At 50.2% G+C, this 20,389-nt stretch overlaps 1 pseudogene; it reads right to left on the reverse strand.

The window, feature by feature from the left end:
- Nucleotides 1-20,044, reverse strand: part of LOC138297099 (WD40 repeat-containing protein SMU1-like) — a 57,459-nt pseudogene extending 37,415 nt beyond the window's left edge.
- Between the last annotated feature and the right edge of the window lie 345 nt (nucleotides 20,045-20,389).

A 20,389-nucleotide genomic window follows, 5' to 3' on the forward strand; every position in this document is an offset into this window, starting at 1 on the left:
GGCCTGCCCGGACCTGAGAGTGCGGTTCGAATCGACGCATCGCTCTCCTGCAGAGAGAAGAATTAACGCACGCCGAGTCGACTGAAGGAGGAACGACGCGTGGTCTCGGTCATGAGTGATATTGACGCTTCGCAAGCCCTTTTTGACGCACACTCGCCCGTGCAATGTTATTTTTGACGCACCCATGTACATTTACACATATGTGGCGAGACAGTCTCTCTAGTAACACCTCACATCAAGTTTTTCTGTACTGCACTTTTTATGATCCTGCAAGAGTCTTGCGAGATCGTAAACTGTTTTCGCAGGAAGAATTTACACTTTCCATTGAAGAAGTACTTATGTTTTATGGTCCCCATTAGTAGGGTGTGGGGAGAAAGGAGACTCTCAAATGAAACCTTTTCACAATATAACAACAGTGCACCGTAGGTAATAAGGAAACACTATGGTCTTTGTGACACCTCTCCACAGCCTAACAACTGTGTATAGTACACTATAGGAAGAGACTGGCCTCTCCAATGTGACCTTGCATCAACATGACCACTGTGTGGAGTATGGTGTAAGAAGAGACTGTCTCTCCACTCGCACATTTCTGCAGCCTAAGTAGTATGCATAGTAGGGTGTGGAAGGTACTACCCTCACAGGTAAGACTTCACTATTCCATAGCAATTATAACAAGTACAGGTGGCTCCATTGAGACCATTCCTTAGGAAAATAACCATATGTATTAAGTGGTAGGAATAGATTTTCCTGTCCAGTCACAGCTCTTCCCACTATGACAGGCATATACAGTAGCACAATAGGGAAACATTCTCCTCTCTACTAAAACCTTTCTCCAGGACAACATGAATGTGCAGTATGGTGTGAACAAGGAGTGGCCTCTCTGCTGGCACCTCTCCCTAGACCAACAGAGACACACAGTGATGTCAACAAAGGGAGTGACTTGTCTGCTAACACATTTAATCGGGGGAAGAGGTGTCTGTAGAGGGATTTGAGAAAAATGTATCTCTCTGCTTATACCTCTTCCCATGCTAACAAGCATGGCTTTGGGTAGGAACTGCTCTGTTTGCTGAAACATCTCTCTTGCATGATAAGTCTGTGTAGTACAATGTGGAGAGAGACTGACCTTTCTCCGGTGACCTGTGTCTTGGATGATAGATGTACAAATTAGGGTGTGAAAAGGGACTTAACTTTGATGAAATGATCTGTATGCTGAGAAGTCTGCCTCACATAACAACTATTGAGACTATAATATGGAAACACACTGTCCTGTTAGCTGAGACATCTCCCAGAGTATCATATGTGCAAAGCTGGCTGTGGGTAGAAACTGCTCTCTCTGTGCATACCTCTGTTCGTGGTGATGAATGTCATATTAGAGTATAAAAACGAGTATCCTCTCTGTTGAGAAATCTGTCTTAGAAAACTGGTATCTGTTAGACTTGGCATCTTTGCCGTGGTTTCCCCTGTCTTTTTTTAATTTTTGCTGGTTTTGGCACTCAGGGCACTTTACCACTGCTGATCAGTCCTGAAGTGCAAGTGCTCCATATGTAAATTGTGATTATGATTGATTATCCATGATTGGCATTTTCTATTTACTAGTAAGTCCCTAGTATAGTGCACCATGTGTTCCCAGGGCCTTTAAATCAAATGCTACTAGTGGGCCTGCAGCACTGATTGTGTTACCCACATGAGTAGCCCTCTAAACATGTCTCAGACCTGCCATTGTAGTGTCTGTGTGCGCAGTTTTAAACTATCATGTCACCCCAGCAAGTGCACCCACTTGCCGGGCCCAACATCTTTCCTTTTAGTACATGTAAGGCACCCCTAAAGTAGGCCAAAGCTAGCCTCATGGGTAAGGTGCAGTGTATTTAAAAGGTATGACTTGTACTAGTGTGTTTTACATGTCCTGATAGTGAAATACTGCTAAATTTGTTTTTCACTATCGCAAGGCCTAGCTCTCCCATAGGTTAAAATGGGAATTGCTTTGAAATATCTTTTAAGTGTAATTTCCGATTGGGAGCAGATAGAGATTTGGAGTTTGGGATCTCTGAACTCACAACTTAAAAATATTTTAGAAAGTGGGCATTTCCTTGCTTAACAATTCTGGGCCTCTGCCAGTCTGCTGGAATACACATCTTGGTCAGAATGACAGTTGGGCTGTTTGTGAATTCACTCTAGACAGTAATACAAAGGGAGCTGAGGTGTGCCCTGCATATCCTGATGGGTACTACTGGGCTAGAGTGGTAGGAGGAGCTGACACTTGCACATGAATACAGCTGTGCCTGCTCTTACACAATGCAGTCTCCAAACCCCTAGAGTGTGTCTGGGACCAGGACAGGAAAGGCAGGGTCTTGTGCACTACAAAGACCTTCCTTTGAAGTTTGCATACTTCAAAGGCAAAAATGGGTATAAGTATTGGACTGATGACCCCAGAACTTCAGAACACTTCTGGATCAAGAGGATACTCTACCAAGGAGAAGAGCTGAAGAGTTGTGGGGAGGAGTACAGCCCCTTTGCTGTGTGCACTTTGCTTTGCTTTTGCTTTAGAGAGGACAAAGACTAGACATTGCTATGTATCCTACTTGTGAAGTTTCTCCAAGGGCTTGGAGTTAGATTGCCTCCTGTTAAGAAGTCTCAGGGACATCAAGGACTTCACCTGCCAGCCTCTGGGTGCTCTTGCAGTGGACCCTGTCTTGCCAAGTGGTACCCACCCCAGTCACTGGGCCCTTGGGAATGATAACTGGCCAAAAAACAAGAAGAACCAAGCACACCGACTCTGGATGACTCCAGAGCTGCTGCCCAACTCCACACCTATGCCTGCACCCGAAATTGTGGTCCGCGTTGAAGTGCGATGACCACAAACTACATTGCAGGCCCAAAGCCACTGCAGTGCCACAACATTGAGAGTCCTGAATGCTGTGTCACCGACGTCTATGACACCCGACTCCGCCACAGTGCCTATGGCCCTGTGGTGTGAGTGTGACCCAGAGAGGTCTCCCTATCTCATCTTGACCCACCAGATTCATCGACCCAACTGGATCATAAGGAACCAATGCCTTTCCGCCTACCCACCTACCCGCCTAACCTCCTCACCTCGGTTGCCTCCAGTGTAGCAGCACAGAACTGATGCTGCACCAGCTCCAGTGACACCTCACCTCCTGATTCTGTGCCACATATCTGACTCAGCCTCGTTTCTAAGGTACTGTACCTGGGATCCGTGCGACTCGATGCCCGGAGCTGCACTCCATTGCGAGTGGTGTCAAACTGTTGGGAACGACTCCGTCACGACACCGGAAGAGCCCCAGTTGGAGCTATTGTGTTTCTAAACGCTTTATTGGGATTTAATCTTTAAAAAAAATCAAAACTTTGCCTGTGTATGTTGGAGTTTTACTGTTTTTGTCTTGTTTTAATTAGATAGAAATCAGCTATTTTAGTAAACTGGTATGGTGTCCATTGGTAGTGTTTTCACCGTGTCACTGTGTGTATGCATGCAAATACTTAACACGTTGCCTCTGAGTTAAGCCAGACTGCTTGTGCCAAGCTACCATGGGGGTGAGCAGGGGTTATCCCTGGTGTGTGACTCCTTTATCCTGACTAGAGTGAGGGTCCCTGCTTGGACAGGATGCACACCACTGCCAACTAGAGGCCCCATTTCTAGCAGTCTCGATATTTGATTGTGGGAATGTACTCACCTCTCTTTCAGACATCTCCCAGTGGTGATAGGGTGTGCACATGGACATACCTCTTCCCTTAAACCTGTCTTCAGAGTCACAAACATAAATGGTAACATCTGCAAATCAGCTGCCCTCTCCAAAATCACACCTCCAGCAACATATAGGTGTGTGCAGATGAGATGTACTCCTCTCTGTACCAAGACCTCTCTCATGTATCAGAGGTCCCTTTACTACAGTGAGGACAAGCACTGATCCCTCAAATGACAACTCACTGTTGCATGACATGTCACCACAGCTGCATAGCTATGCAGGCAAAGGCTTCTTCATTATCAAGTCTCTGTAGCATAAGAAATGTGCATAGTACCATGGGGATACATGCAGCAGCTTATTTACAGACCCCAAAGAGGGAACTGCCTGTTTTTAGTGAATATTGCAATACTGTAATAAAATTGAAATTTATAATAAGTATTAAGCAAATAAATCAAAAGTAACTTTAAACTTTTTTACAACAAAAACAATTAATTTACCAACAATACAAAAATAGAACTATGTTAACAAACTATATGAACTAGTAAACAAGCAAAAGAAATACCTATAGTAATATAAAACATTTTTATCGGACGCTCATCAGCAGATGCTACTGTCTCCCAACCTTTTTGCTTTATTTGACCTACTGGATTTTAACGTGGGTCGCTCTTCTTGTCCAGTATTTTAGCAACCTTAGATTGCCAAAACATCAAATAAGTCTCAGGAAAGTAGCATTTCTATAAATTATAGTTTTAAAAAATATTTCACAAAGCCTAGCTTGTACGAAGTTAGCTTGTACCACGGAACTGCACAACTGTTCGGGTGCTTCCCCATCCTTCCAGCCTGAAAACACTGTACCTGAAAGGGTGGCTATTGCTGAAAAGCACAATAATCCTGCTTGTCTCAACCTGCTTATATATGCAGATAATTATTTACTCAGGAACATCTTTACATTTGCCTTTAAAAAAAAACAAATAACCAAAAATATATATTAGACACTGAACAATTATTGATACATCGCTATATTGTTTAAGCTTTACTACATTTTTCACTTACAATCACATATTGATAGCTTTTGATTCCTTTACTTGAAAATACATACAGTCTGAACACCTTGGCACTCAATTTCCGCTGCCCGCCAATCCCATGCTGCTATCAGGCCGCCTGTGCTGCCTGAACCCCACCAACCCTATTATGGCTTCCCCGCTAACAGAGCTTCCGCCCGCCAGCCCAGCAGGGAAAAGGGCCTTAACATTGCAGCCGGCTCCTAATGAAGCCGGCGTCAATGTGGCAGTGCAGCGGGTGCAGCAGCACCCATCACGCATTCCACTGCCCATAATCCGGGCAGTGGAATGCGCGATGGGGCTGTGCATGGGAGCCCCTGCACTGCCCATGCAATGTGACCCTGAGTCCCCCATTCTGCCAGCCTTTCCATGGATTACAACCGCCGGGACCACAGACTTCAGGCTGGTGGCAGCCTGGCGGTGCTGGTGGTTTGACCGTGGCAGCTGCACCACGTTCATATTGTCGCAGCCGGACCGCCACTTTGTCGGAGGTCCGACCGCGACTCTGACCCTTGCGGTAACTACATAATGACTCTGTGTCTTTTTAGCTCAATCTCCAAAACTCGCTGATATATCTCTTTATTCTAATCTGTACCCCTCAAAAGCCACATTAGGGCATCTACTGCTCCCCAGCTCTGTAAACCTTTAGTAGAATAAGTTTACCAACATTAGTGCACTTACTGATGCTTCACAACAAAGTTTATAAACAATAATATTAATTACCTGAATTAAGAAGAAAGGACTATCTTATCCTTTAAAAGCTGTCTCTTGATTTACAAATATGCATAGTAGTGTGTTGGGAGGTACTACTACCGTTTCCTTACAGACGCCTCTTTCAAATGATGGGTGTACTTCGTAGACTCTCCAAATAGACTGACCTCTCCTTTGAGACATCTTTCTCAAATGATGGCTCTGCAGAGTAGGGTGTTTAGATGGACTAGTGTCTCCTCTCAGATGACAGGTTTGCATGGTAGTGTGTGTGGAGAGAGACTGGACTTTCATTCGAGACCTCTCTCTTAGATGATGCAGACCTTTGTCTCAGATGACAAGTGTGCATGGTAGTGTGTGGGGAGGGACTGACCTCTCATGTCAAATGTCTCTCTCAGGTGATGGGTGTTTATGGTAGGGTGTGTGGAGAGAGACTGGCCTCTCCACTGAGACCTCCCAGAGGATAGGTGCCCATAATAGGGTGTGTGTTGAAACTGGCTTTTTCTTTCATACTTCTCTCTCAGATTCTGGGTATACATAGTAGTGTGTGGGGAGTATTAGACCTGACAGCCTTAGGGTGGTCACCCATAATGTTTTGCCTGCCTCACTCCACTTTTTAGATACTCTTTCTGCTGATTTTAAGACTCTGGCACTTTAACACTGCTAACCAGTGCTAAAGTGCATATGCTCTCTCCCATTAAACATGGTAGCATTGGATCATACCCAATTGGACTATTTCATTCACTATACTTCCCTAGTAGAGTGCACTATGTGTGCCCAGGGCCTGTAGATTAAATGCTATTAGAGGATCTGCAGCACTGATTGTGCCACCCACTTAAGTAGCTCCTTAACCTTGTCTCAGGACTGCCATTGCAAGGCCAGTGTGTGCAATTTCACTGGCAATTCGACTTGGCATTTAAAAGTACTTGCCAAGCCTAAAACTCCCCTTTTGCTACATATAAGTCTCTCCTAAGGTGTGCCCTAGGTAACCCCTAGGGCAGGGTGCTGTGTAGGCAAAAGGCAGGACATGTAACTATGTAGTTTACATGTCCTGTTAGTGTAAAACTCCTAAATTCATTTTTACACTGCTGTGAGGCCTGCTACCTTCATAGGCTAACATTGGGGCTGCCATCATATATTGTTTGAGTGTTAGCTGCTGATCTGAAAGGAGTAGAAAGGTCATATTTAGTATGTCCAGAATGGTGATACAAAATCATGCTGACTGGTGAAGTTGGATTTAATATTACTATTTTAGAAATGCCACTTTTAGAAAGCGAGCATTTCTCTGCACTTGAATCCTTCTGTGCCTTACAATCCACACCTCTCTGGGTTTAGTTGACAGCTCCCTTGTGCATTCACTCAGACACACCCCAAACACAGGATACTCAGCCTCACTTGCATACATCTGCATTTTGAATGGGTCTTCCTGGGGTGGGAGGGTGAAGGGCCTGACACTTACATGTCAAAGGACTGTCGCCTGCCCTCACACAAATTACTGCCACACCCCCTACTGGGACCCTGGTAGACAGGATTGAACTGAAAGGGGACCTGGTGCACTTCTAAGCCACTCTGTGAAGTCTCCACAACTTCAAAGGCACAATTGGTATTTAAACATGGCCTCTGCCCCTACCAACTCAGACACTTCCTGGAGAAGAGAACCTGAACCAGAACTTGCATCCTGCCAAGAAGAACTGCCTGGCTGTCCAAAGGACTCACCTGTCTGGTTTCTGTGAAGGACTGCTGCCTTGCTGTTGCCCTGGTGCCTTGCTACTCTCTGGCTGTGGTGAGAAGTGTTCTCTAAGGGCTTAGATAGAGCTTACATCCTGTTCCCTGAAGTCTCAGGACCAAAAAGACTTTGGCCCTCATTTTAACCTCAGCAGTCTTTTTGCAAGACCGCCGAGGTACCGCGGTGCTGAAGACCACCAGTGCAGGCGGTTTTCCGCACATTGTATTATGACTGCTGGCAGCCCTCCGTCCTTTTTCGGAAGGAGAGCCGCCAGCAGCCATACTGGCAGTCAGCGGGGAAGTGGAGGCTGCTCCACCTCCACCGCCAACTCATCAGAACACCACCCACCGAATCACGTCCCATGATTCAGTGTGACGGTGTTCTGGTGACGGGGAGCTGGCGGTGGAGCAGCCCCCATGGATCCCGTTCCTCACGGAGGCTCACCGGACCAGGTAAGGTGATCGTCTGTTAGGGGAGGGGGTGGGGGGCATTGTGTGTTGTGTGCGTGCATGGGTGTGTGCGTGTGAGTGTGTAGAGGGTGTGTGTGAGTGCGTGTATGCATGCTGGGGGTGTACTGTGTGTTTTGAAAATGTGTGCATGTCTGTCTGTTTGTATGTCTGTGAGTATGTGTGCGTGTATGTCTGTGAGTATTTGTGCGTGTATGTCTGTGTGTGTGTCTTTTGGAATGTCTGTATGTGTGCGGGTATGTGTAGTTGTAGTGTATGTGTGTGTGTAGGGGGCGTGTGTGTCGATGTTGGGGGTGAAGGGGTCCTGCCACCTTTGGGGGGTTGTAGGGGGGTCAGGGGTGTGGGGGGAGGACTCGGGTGGGGGAGACCCCTATCAGTGCCAGGGAAGGAATTCCCTGGCACTGATAGTGCCTACCGCCACGGATTTCGTGGTGGTACAGAACCCCAAGAAATCCATGGCGGTATGCGGGGTTGTGATACCGCCAGTGGTGTAGTGACAGCCGCTGGCCTGGAGACCAAAGTCTCCAGCCCATCGGTCGTTACCACCCTGGCGGTCGGAGTGGAGACGAGTGCTCACCGCCATGCTTGTAATGCCATTTTGTTTCTGCTGGCCTGTTAGCGGTATTACCTCCATTTCTCCACCGACTGCCAGGGTTGTAATGAGGGCATTCATCTCTACAATAAGGACTCCTTGTGCGGCGGAAATCGATCCACAGCCTGCCAGAAACGACGCACATCCTGCACTGCTGTAAAAAATTCACTGCACGCCGAACCGGAAGGACGCAGCCTGGCTTCGCAATGAGAAGATAGAAGCTGCGCCAGCATGGCGACCGGAAACTCGACGCACAGACCACTGGATCTATGCACAGCCAAGCCGGAACGACGCAGCCCGACTTCCAGAGAGAAATTGACGCAGCGCCTGCTGTGCGGTAGAAATTTCCACACAACGCCCACCGGATCGGCACAGCCCCTGTGACTTCGTCATGTCAGCACCGGAAATCCATGCAACGTTCCCGGCTTCTGAAACCCTGCAACCTGAAGAGGATCCACGACTGAGCGCCGGAAATCGACGCACAGCTGTCCCTGCGTCAAAACTAAATGACGCATCACTGATTGCCGCCCGAGAAATTGGTGCACACTCCCTTTGTTTCCACGCATCTCCTCCTCTGCGGTTCTTTGCGGAGATTTTGAACGCAAACCAGGTACTTTGTGCTTGAAAGAAACATTTATTGCTTTTAAAAGGCTAGAGACACTTTACATCACTTTTACAGTGATATCTCAACATATGCTTATTGCATTTTAATCGTTTTGACCTGCATAGTATCAGATAAATATTATGGCCCTCATTAGAACCCTGGTGGTCGGTGTTAAAGCGGCGGTAACATTGCCAACATGCCGACGGTTAAAAAAATGGAATCACAACCACGGCGGAAAACACCAACATAGACAGCCACTTTAAAACTCCGACCGCCACAGCGGTAGCAACAAACACCGCAGTGGTCACCTCCAACAGACAGGCGGAAGTCAATGTACCACCCACCGTATTACAAGGCACCAATCCACCAGCTTTTCCGGGGCGGTACCAACGAAGGGGAACAACTCACCTCTCGACACACCATGAAGAACCAGGTCGCCATGGAGCCCGAATTGCAGATCCTACCCATGTTGGTGCATCTACTAATACACCACAAAGTTGAAAGAAGGTGGTGGTGACGATGGTGAGTACTGCACCTAGCACACAGGGGGAGGGGAGGAGGGAAAAGAGTGACACACACACATGGCACGCAGCACCTCCACCCCACATCCTCACCCACAACACCATGCACACAAACACATCCAACAACAATACTGATACACCCCATCACCCCCTGGAAGAACGCAAGGACAAAAGGAAATGAGTCTAACCAGTGTTATATTGGAACATTCACATATATCAAGAGAAAAGCAAATAATCAGTATATACAAATATTTACATTAAGTACACAAGGCCGTACACTGTCCCTTGTAAATGTCCGTGGACAAGTGGTCCCAAAAACCATGGGCGAAACCCACGCATGACACCTGCCTCAAAACGGAGAAAACACTGCAGGGGCATCAGTTAAAAAAAAACACAGGCACCTCAGGGGGAAGGGGAGGGGGTACCTCTGCCAGAAGATGGTACGACGCCACTGCTCCTCGAGGGGGATCCATGCCCACTGCTTGGTCCTGGGGAGTGCAAAGCCACAGTCTCTCAAGTGGGTGGTTTGCCCACTGCTTGGTCCTGGGGAGTGCAAAGCCATAGTCTCTCAAGTGGGTGGTTTGCCCACTGCTTGCTCCTGGGGAGTGCAAAGCCACAGTCTCTCAAGTGGGCGACATGTTCCACTGGTTCAGGAGGGGGCTTTGTGCCCAGAGTGCTTCATCCTGCCAAGGATTGGGTGAGTGGGTGTATCTCTCCACTGGTTCTGGAGGGGGCTTTGTGCCCAGTAATGCTGCACCTGGGGTGTGGCAGTTAACATCCTCTCACCTGGGTGTCTGATCCACGCGATGTACCTGGAACAGGTAGCATGATACTCCTTGGAGGCAGAGCCACACTCCATCCTGCGGCAACTTAGGCTGCCAACTGCTGGTCATGCCAGTGCTCAAGGTGGTGCCTGAAGTGGCGTGTCCAGGGTCCAGGACATCACCTGCAGCCTCGGACGGCTGCTCACTGCTGATGTCCGACAGAGTGGTACCGGCTGGGCACGTGGCAGTGCAGATGGTGGTGCAGGTGGCAGCGGCTGCAGCGGATATGCTGCCGGTGCTGACCGTGGTGCAAGTGTCTGTTGTGGCGGAGGGAGAAACCATACCGTCTCCGGCAGCCTCGGATGGGTGATCCTTGGGGAGGATGCTGCAGAATGACGTTGTGGCAGCGGCGGTGCAGGTGGCGGGGCAGGTGGTGGGGCAGGTGGCGGTGCAGGTGGGGGTCGTTGCAGCGGTGGTGACTGTGGTACAGGTCGCTGCCATCCCTGACGAAATGGTGGTCACCAGCCCCTCACCAGGAGGCATCGTGCCCTGAGGTGACTTGCCCTTTGTCTTGTGGCCGTTCCCCACCTTAGCAGTTTCTGCAGGGCCTTGGCACTGTCCTCTCTGTGTTTGGGTGAGGCCTTGCTGGGTGGGTGGTGTGACTTTCCCTTGCTGAAAGCCGGGCCCTTTTTGACCTTTGTAGGTGGCACAACAGGGAGGTCCTTCATATCTGTAGATGGCACACTGACAGCTCTGACGGGTGCCTCCTTCGATCCACCCCGTCTTGCATGGATCACATCAGACGCAGATGTGGTGGCTGAGGTCCTGGGCTGGGATCTAGACATCCTGGCCCTAGGGTGTCGGACAGGGTGGAGGTGTAAGGAAGACGTTCAAGGTAGCTAGGAAAAGTTTTTTTGACACACGGGGATGGGAAGATGGAGGGGGGGTGGGAGCAGAGGAAGAGGTAGTGGTTGTAGGAGGTGTGCGTCTGTTGAGTTTGGGTGAAGGTGCATGGGCTGGAGGCTGTTGTGAGGTGGATGGCTGTTGAGTGGGTGTGTGCCTGCGTTTGTGTACTTTGGGAGAAGGGCTCACTGACACACTGGGAGAGGACACAGGGGACGTGTGAATGGTAGTGGGGGTGGTGATTGCATGTGAGTGGTGTGTTGTGATGGGCGTGCTGGTGATGGAGGCAGTGGATGATGATGTAGTGCATGCAGGTGTGAGTGGAGACGAGACTGGGAGGGAGGTGGAGGACATGGAGGAGGGGGACACAGTGGAGGAAGTGGATGTTGGTATGTGTGCATGGGAATGGTGCTTGTGTGAGTGCCTGTGGGATGTGTGGTGCTTATGTTTTCCTGAGCTACTTTTGTCTGTTGATGTGTGTGCATGCTGGTCTGATGGTGTGCTTGGGATAGGCTGAGGTAGAGGGGATTGGGTCTGGGTAGTGGAAGTTGGAGGGGAGAGGCTGGACACAGGGACAATGGCTGCCATCAGTGCTGAGGCCAGAGCCTGAAATGCTCTCTGTTGGGCCGCCACGCCAGAATGAATGCCCTCCAGGTATGCATTTGTTTGCTGCAAATGCCTCTCGACACCCTGGATGGCATATAGAATGGTTGACTGTCCAACAGTGAGGGATCTCAGGAGGTCAATAGCCTCCTCACTGAGGGCAGCAGGGCTGACTGGGGCAGGGCCTGAGGTGCCTGGGGCGAAGGAGATGCCCACCCTCCTGGGTGAGCGGTCATGGGAAACATGCTGAGGGGCTGCTGGGAGGGCGGTGCTGGTAGGGGGGTGGCGGCTGTACCTGTTGTTGGGGTGGGCACAGAGGTGTACGCCACCGCCAAGTCTCCCTGCTGTCCCCGTCGTGGAGCTCCCCTTGCCCTCCGTCCCACTGGTGCCCTCACCCTCCATGGATTCACCCTCCTGGGCCATGTGGGATGCAGCTCCCTCTGTCGCCGGTGCCTCTGCTCCTCTACCAGATGATGCTAATGCACACAAGAACAGGGTGACAAAACAAGAAGGGGAGGAAAGACAAAGGACACACATGGTCAATGCCAGCAACACCACTACCGTTGGCGGACACAACACACACAGAGCTGCCTGTGCACTAGGCCTTGCCCAACCATGGTAGTCACCACCCCATGGGGTACAATGCCTAACGCCAACATATGCACACCTGACACCCACAGGAACCTGCACACTAGTATCTGTCCAATTGTACCATTGGGGAGGGGTGCTTCTGAGCCTGCAAACAAGGGAGCTACCCTGGCATGACCGCCCTGGCCTAGGGGCACCGACAGCACCCCCCCCATCCAGATCCCTCCTAAACCATGCAGAGTCAGCTTTATGACACTGTACTCACCCCCTTGTGGCTGCTGTGATGCCCTCAATCGCCCATCCAACTCCGGATAGGCCACCGCCAGGATGCGGAACATTAGGGGGTTCAGGGTGTGATGGGCACCCCTTACACATTGGGAGGCCAGCCCCAGCTGGGCCTCCGCCGTCTTCTTGTTCCAGCGGTGCAGGTCCTCCCATCTCTTGCAGTGGGTGCTCCGTCTGTGATAGACCCCCAGGGTCTGCACTTCCTTGGCGATGGCACACCAAATACCCTTCTTCTGGTGGGCACTGACCTAGAGGAAAAGTACAGGAGGAAAGGGAATTACTCACCCGTCCGGACCGTCATACTCATTGGCCACCAGTTCCCACCCATGCCCTGATGCACATACATTGACCATCCTCACATGCAGCCCTCAGCCCCCCCAACATGTGGCTTCCATCCACACCACTCCAAACATCATGCCCACGCATCATGCTCACAGTGTACTCACCTGTTTGTCTGGAGGACCATAGAGTAGCGTCTACTGGGGGAGGACCCCATCCACCACTTTGTCCAACTCCTCCGCAGTGAAGGCAGGGGCCCTTTCCCCAGACACTGTAGCCATTGTCGCTTCCAGCCTTTGGTCACAGCAGCACTTGCAGTGTAGGTCCTCTCCTGATGATGGTCAGGTATCAAGTGAGTGCACAGATAGAAAATAGCGGTCACGTCCGCGGCGGTGCGTACTGTCACCACTGGCGTACATGGCCAATGGCTCCTGGAACCCATCGGGCCCAATGATAACCAATGCTGAGTTGCGCGGCCGTCTTTGACCGCCTACCGTGATGCTGCACAACGCCAGCACAGTTATCTCATTTCTCCTTGTCCCCCTTCACAAGTCAGGCAGCCGCCATTTCAGGGGTGCACATGGCATGGCACCTAACTGCGTCACAGCACATTTTGGCACATATACAGACTAACTATTTCACACACAGATTTACTAACATTACTGCAGACACAGTTGTGCAACCTATGTGGTAAATGACCCTCTGCTCACCGTTATCTTCCATAGGCTACAACCGCTGGGGCAGATGATGAGATGGCGGCATCCTCCGGTGTACAGACCCCTGGTGGACTTGTCGACAATGGAAGACAGACACATCATAATCACATACAGACTTGATCGTGCCACAATCCAAGACCTGTGTGCCCAATTGGAGCCAGACCTCATGTCATCTATCTGCCAGCCCACAGGAATCCCCCCTCTAGTGCAGGGCCTGTTAGTGCTCCATTTCCTGGCAAGTGGATCCTTTCAAACTACAGTGGCCATGGCATCAGGGATATTTCATCCAATGTTTTCTAACGTGTTGACCAGAGTTTTGTCTGCCCTACTGAAACACATGCAAAGCTACATCGTGTCCCCCCAGGTGGCCGATTTGCCCACAGTGAAAGCTGACTTCTATGCCCTGGGACATATCCCCAACAGCATTGGTGTCATTGATGGTACACATGTGGCATTTGTCCCCCCCGCAGAAATGAACAAGTGTACAGAAATAGAAAAAACTACCATTCGATGAATGTGCAAATGGTGTGTTTGGCGGACCAGTACATCTCCCATGTGAATGGCAACTATCCTGGCTCTGTGCATGATGCCTATATTTTGCGGAATAGCAGTATCCCTTGTGTGATGGGCCAACTCAAGAGGCACCGGGTGTGGCTAATAGGTGAGCACAAGGTCCCCACATAGTATGAGTAGGTGTCTGGGAATGGGGTAGTCCCTAAGGGTTAGTGTGTGTCTAACAGGTGTCCCTCGACATTTGCAGGTGACTCCGGTTACCCCAACCTCTCATGGCTACTGACCCCAGTGAGGAATGCCAGGACAAGGGCAGAGGACCGCTACAATGAGGCACATGGGTGAACTAGGCGTATTATTGAGAGGACGTTCGGCCTCCTGTAGGCCAGATTCCAGTGCCTCCATCTCACAGGTGGCTTCCTATGCTACTCACCGAAGAAGGTGTGCCAGATAGTCGTGGCATGCTGCATGTTGCACAACCTGGCCTTGATATGCCAGGTGCCTTTTCCTGGTGATGGTTTTGTAGCAGCGGTGGAGCCTGTGGACAATGAGGAAGAGGAGGCAGAGGAAGAAGATATTGACAACAGAATGAACATCATCATGCAGTACTTCCAGTGGCACACAGGTAAGAGACTGTAACTCTTCCTCACATTTCAGAATACTGTAGGACATTGTACATGTCAGCCTCTTTACCTCTGTCTGTGGACACTGACTATTCCCTTTGGATTTACTTTTCGCAGATCTGGGTACCACAATCTGCCTTCTGCTATATGTACTGCTGGCCAACAACTGTCATGCATTGGTATGAGTAAATTACCATTTACATTGCTGTTTGTTGCTAATGTTGTAATAATACATTTGTAAAAGATCAGATTGCTTTGTGATTAAAGGGTGTTTATTTAGGGGCTAATGAGTATGGGGGTATGTGCAAGGGGCTGGGGTAATGGTGGATGAAGGTCCATAGTAGAGTCCAGTCTCTTGGTATCACAGGTGCATTGTCCAATAGGGCATAGGAAGGGGAGTATTGGCAGTTTTAGGTGGACAGGGTGACAGAGTGGGACAGAAGGGTGACAATCATGAGAGTCTTATTTCCTGGCGGGGGTCTTGGCAATGTTCTCTGTCTTCTGCCTGGACCACAGGGACCGTTTGTGGGGTGGTTCTCCTTCTGCAGGGGGTGGGGTGCTGGTGGCCTGTTGTTCCTGTGGCGTGGCCTCCTGTCCTCTAGCGCCGGTGAAGGTGGAAGGCTGTTCATCGGTTTGGCTAGTGTCAGGGGCCCTTTGTTGTGCCACTGCCTCTCTCATGGTCTTGCCCATGTCAGCCAGCACTCCTGCTATGGTGACCAAAATGGTGTAGATTTTGGTGAGGTCATCCCTGATCCCCATGTAGTGTCCCTCCTGCAGCCGCTGGGTCTCCTGAAACTTGGCCAGTGCCATGCCCATGATCTCCTGGGAATGGTGGCATGCTCCCATGATGTTGGAGAGTGCCTCATGGAGAGTGGGTTCCCTGGGCCTGTCCTCCCCCTGTCGCACAGCAGTCCTCCCAGTTTCCCTGTTGTCCTGTGCCTCTGTGCCCTGAACCATGTGCCCACTGCCACTGACCCCAGGTCGTCCTGGGTTAGTGGGTTTGCCAGGGGTCCCTGTAGTGGTGGACACACTGCTGATTGACGTGTCCTTGGGACAGTGGCATGGGCCCGCTGGGTGGGAGCTGTGCTGGTGTTTCCTGAGGGGGGAGGTTCTGTGGTGGTTTGGGACTGAGACAGGGGAACTGACTATCCAGAGGTCCCAGATGGGCCAGGCTTGTCATTCTGATCCAGGTGTGCAGAGCTGCTGTCATCACTGTGGGCCTCTTCTGTGGGGGGACTGGATATGGCTGGCACCTCCTGTCCAGTGACGTTGGGTAGGTGTCCTGTTGGAATGTAAATGCATTGTTATTGTATCTGTGTGTGCCATCTTATGCAGTGGGTGTGTTCCCCTGTATTAATGGGCTTGCACTGTAGCCTTGGCGTTGTGTGATTGGTGATTATGTGGGTTGGGTGAGTCTCTCTACTGGGCCTGCTGTGGTGATGGGTGTCCATGCAGGTCTGTGATGGGGGTCCATGCATTGTTGTTGCAAGCAGGGCTTGGTATTGGGTTAGGTGGGTTGTGATGGTGGGGTATATGTGAAGTGTTGGAGTGATGGATGTGAGGGTAGGGGTTTGTGATGGCATGCAGGTAGGGTGGGGGATGAAGTAGTAAAGATTTGAATTACCAGAGTCCAGTCCTCCTGCTACTCCTGCGAGGCCCTCAGGATGCATGATCGCCAAGACTTGCTCCTCCCATGTTGTTAGTTAGTGAGTGAGGAGGTCGAAGTCCACTGCCAGTCCTCTGTACGGCTACCTGGTGTCTTGCAACCACAGAACGTACCTTCCCCCGTAGGTCATTCCACCTCTTCCTGATGTCATCCCTAGTTCTTTGATTCTGTCCCACGGCATTGACCCTGTCCACGATCCTCCTCCATAGCTCCATCTTCCTTGCAATGGATGTCTGCTGCACCTGCGATCTGAATAGCTGTGACTGTACCCGGAAGATTTCCTCCACCGTGACCCTTAGCTCCTCTTCTGAAAACCTGGGGTGTCTTTGGGGTGCCATGAATGTGGTGTGAGTGGTATGTGTGAGGTGATGTGTGGGGTGATGTGTGGGGTGATGTGTTGGGGTTTGTTCTGTGAGGTACGTGGATGGTAAATGTGTGATGGTGTTCTGTGCCTCTGGATGATGGTGTGGTCTTTGCTTTTCTCTCTCTCTCTGCTTCTTCAAATTTTTTCACTGTAAGGGGTTGTGGGTGATGCGGGTGTGTGTTTTATAGTGGCGTGGGTGTGTGGGTGTGGTGTGTGTATGTGTGTCAGGTGTGTGTAGTTTGAATTGTTTAATGTGTGGTTTTGGAAATGTGTGTGTATTTTGAGCGCAGCAATGTGTACCGCCAATGGTTTACCACGGTTGAAAGACTGCTGCAGTGATTCGTGGGTCGTGAAACTGTAGGCGTATTCCTGTTGGCATGACGGTGTGTGTTTTGCTATCGCCATTTTATCACTGACCTTTGGTGTGGCGGACTTGTGTGGGTGTCTGTATAGTGGCGGATTTCTCTGTGTGGGTCATAATACCCGTAGCGAAATACCGCCGAGGTCATGGTATGTTGGCGGCCGCCGGCACGGCTGTAAGCGGGATTTTCCACCATGGTTGTAATGAGGGCCTATATATTTTTCTAAACACTGTGTGGAGTATTTGTGTGGTGATATACTATGTTATTGCATAATTTACTGCACAAATACTTTACACATTGCCTTCTAAATTAAACCTGGCTGCTCAGTGCCAAGCTACCAGAGGGTGGGCAAATGATAATTTGGATTGTGTGTGACTTACCCGGACTAGAATGAGGGTCCTTGCTTGGACAGGGGGTAACCTGACTGGCAACCAAAGACCCCATTTATAATATTGGTGATCAGCGGTGATGATAGGACTTGTATTTGTGCAGTGACATACAATAGTTAAGTGTTCACTACCTACCCACAGTTGAAGGTCAAATAGATTTTTTATCTTTTTCTGCAATTTAGTTTTTACTGACAATTGTTTAACTAAAATCCTCACTCAACATATCTCTGGCTGGGTCTCAAGCTGGAAATGAAGATTTTGACCTAGCCATGCTGGAGACATATACTGTCAAACAGCTGAAAGGATTCTGCAGGGATATGGGAGTACCCACCCAAGGTGCCTCCAGAAAGGAGTAATTTCAAATGGCGCTGAGGGCCTGGGTGGAAGCCCATTCAGAGGAGGATACTGAGGAGGAGGGTCCAGAGGATAACCCCTCAGAGGATTGTTTGCCATCAGTGGATGATGTTATCACTGCAGATGTGCCCCCTGCCAAACCAGGGAGCAGTGTCTCTGATCAGGGCCTGACCGCAGAGGAAAGGAGAGAGAATTTCAATTGCAAATGGCAAGGTTAAAAATTAAAGCTCAACAGGAGGAAGGGAAAGCAGAGAGAGAAGCAAAAACACCTGAGAGAGCATTGGCTGAGAATAAACGTTTGTTGGCTCATGAACTGAGTCTTAAGGAGCTGGAGATCAAGGCGAGACAGTCTGAGTCTAGCAGCGATGGTGGCAGCATACATGCAGGACCTGTTGGGGAGAGAAGGGTTCATATACCCAAAAATGTGGTGCCAAGTTATGTGGTGGGAGTTGACATTGACAGGTAGTTGGCTGTCTATGAAGTTGCACTAAGGGCTCATGGGACCCAAGAGGACCTAGGTGGGACGGCCTTGTGGTTTTATGTACCAGCAGTGGGGAGGGGCACACTTCTTACACTAGATCCACATGATCAGAATGTCTCTGCACCCATGAAAGACGCTTTACTGGCCAAGTTTGGGCCGACCACTGAAAAATACCATCAGAGGTTTAGGGACAGCACCAAACTTTCCACACAAACTTGGGTAGACTGTTTTAATTGATGGCATCAACATCATTGGTCCCTTGGACCCCAAAACTGCCTTGGGCAACAGGTTTATCCTGGTTTTGGTGGACCATGCCACCCGCTATCCAGAGGCAATCCCTTTGAGAACAGTCACTGCACCGGTGGTGACCAGAGCCCTGATGGGAGTATTTACCCATGTGGGATTCCCTAAGGAAGTTGTGTCTGACAGAGGCACAAACCTCATGTCTGCATACATAAAGTCCATGTCTGATGAGTGTGGGGTTACCACCCCTTATCATCCTCAATCCAATGGGCTTGTTGAGAGATTCAACAGGACCCTCAAAGGCATGATCACTGGCCTACCTGAGGCCATGAGGCATAAGTGGGACGTCCTCTTGCCATGCCTGCTCTTTGCTTTTAGGGAGGTGCCCCAGAAAGGGGTGGGGTTCATCCCCTTTGAGCTTCTCAATGGTCACCCTGTCAGGGGACCGCTAAGCATAGTAAAAGAGGGCTGGGGGAAAGCTCTCAAGACACCTCCACAGGATGTCAGCTACATGCTGGCCCTTCGCAACCAAACCCAAAGCTTCTGGAAGCAGGCCAAGAGTAACCTTGAGGCCAGTCAAGAGGTGAAGAAAGAGTGGTATGACCGGAAGGCCACTCTGGTCAAGTTCTCACCTGGAGACAAGGTTTGGGTAATGGAGCCAGTAGAGCCTAGAGCTCTCTGGGACCGCTGGACTGGCCCATTTGAGATCAAGGAGCGGAAGTGGGGAGGCCACTTACCTAGTAGACCTCAAGACCCCTAGGCACCCCCTAAGGGTTCTCCACCACAACCAACTCAAGCCTCATTTTGAGAGGTCTGAGGTCAGTATGCTCCTTGTAACAGATGAGGGCATGGACGAGGAGAGTGAACCTCTCCCCGACCTCCTCTCTGCCAAAGAAGGTGATGGGTCAGTGGAGGGTGTCAATCTCTCTGACTCTCTGACTCTGGATCAGAGAGGAGACTGCTACAAATTGTTGGAGCAGTTCTCTTTCCTGTTTTCCCTTACTTCTGGACTTACCCATCTGTGTGTCAATGACATTGACACGGGCGACAGTCCCCCTGTAAAGAACAACATTTACAGGTTGTCAGATAAGGTGAAGACCAGCATCAAGGAGGAAGTTTCCAAGATGTTAGCCCTAGGGGTTATTGAGAAGTCCAGCAGTCCCTGGGCCAGCCCTGTGGTGCTGGTACCCAAAGCTGCTGCACCCGGTGCCAAGCCAGAACTCCGGTTCTGTGTGGACTACTGTGGTCTCAACTCAGTCACACGGACTGACGCTCACCCCATCCCCCAAGCTGATGAGCTCGTAGACAGGCTGGGTGCTGTCAAATTCCTCAGTACGTTTGATCTCACATCAGGGTACTGGCAGATCGTCTTGACTGGGGGGTTGAAAGAGATCTGCATTTTCCACACCTGATGGCCATTACCAGTTCCGGGTGATGCCCCTTTGGTTGACAAATGCGCCGCTACCTTCCAATGGTTGGTTAACGGGGTCCTAGCTGGCAAGGATGCCTTCTGCGCAGCCTACCTGGACGACATAGCCGTCTACAGTTCCAGCTGGGAGGAACACCTGCCTCACCTCAAGGAGGTGCTTCAGGCCCTGCAACAAGCAGGCCTGACCATCAAGGCTGGTAAGTGCCAGATTTGGCAGGGTTCCATGGTGTACTTGGGACACCTATTAGGTGGTGGCAAGGTGCAGCCACTCGAGGCCAAGATTGAAACTATCAAGGCCTGGCAACCACCTAGAACACAGACAGAAGTGAGAGCCTTCTTAGGCCTCACTGTATACTCCCGTAGGTTCATCAAGGACTATGGATCCATTGTGAGCCCCTTGACAGAACCTACTTCCAAAAAGCAACCAAGGTTGGTGAATTGGACAGAGGC

This window comes from Pleurodeles waltl, chromosome 5 (assembly GCF_031143425.1).
Source record: "Pleurodeles waltl isolate 20211129_DDA chromosome 5, aPleWal1.hap1.20221129, whole genome shotgun sequence".
NCBI lineage: Eukaryota > Metazoa > Chordata > Amphibia > Caudata > Salamandridae > Pleurodeles > Pleurodeles waltl.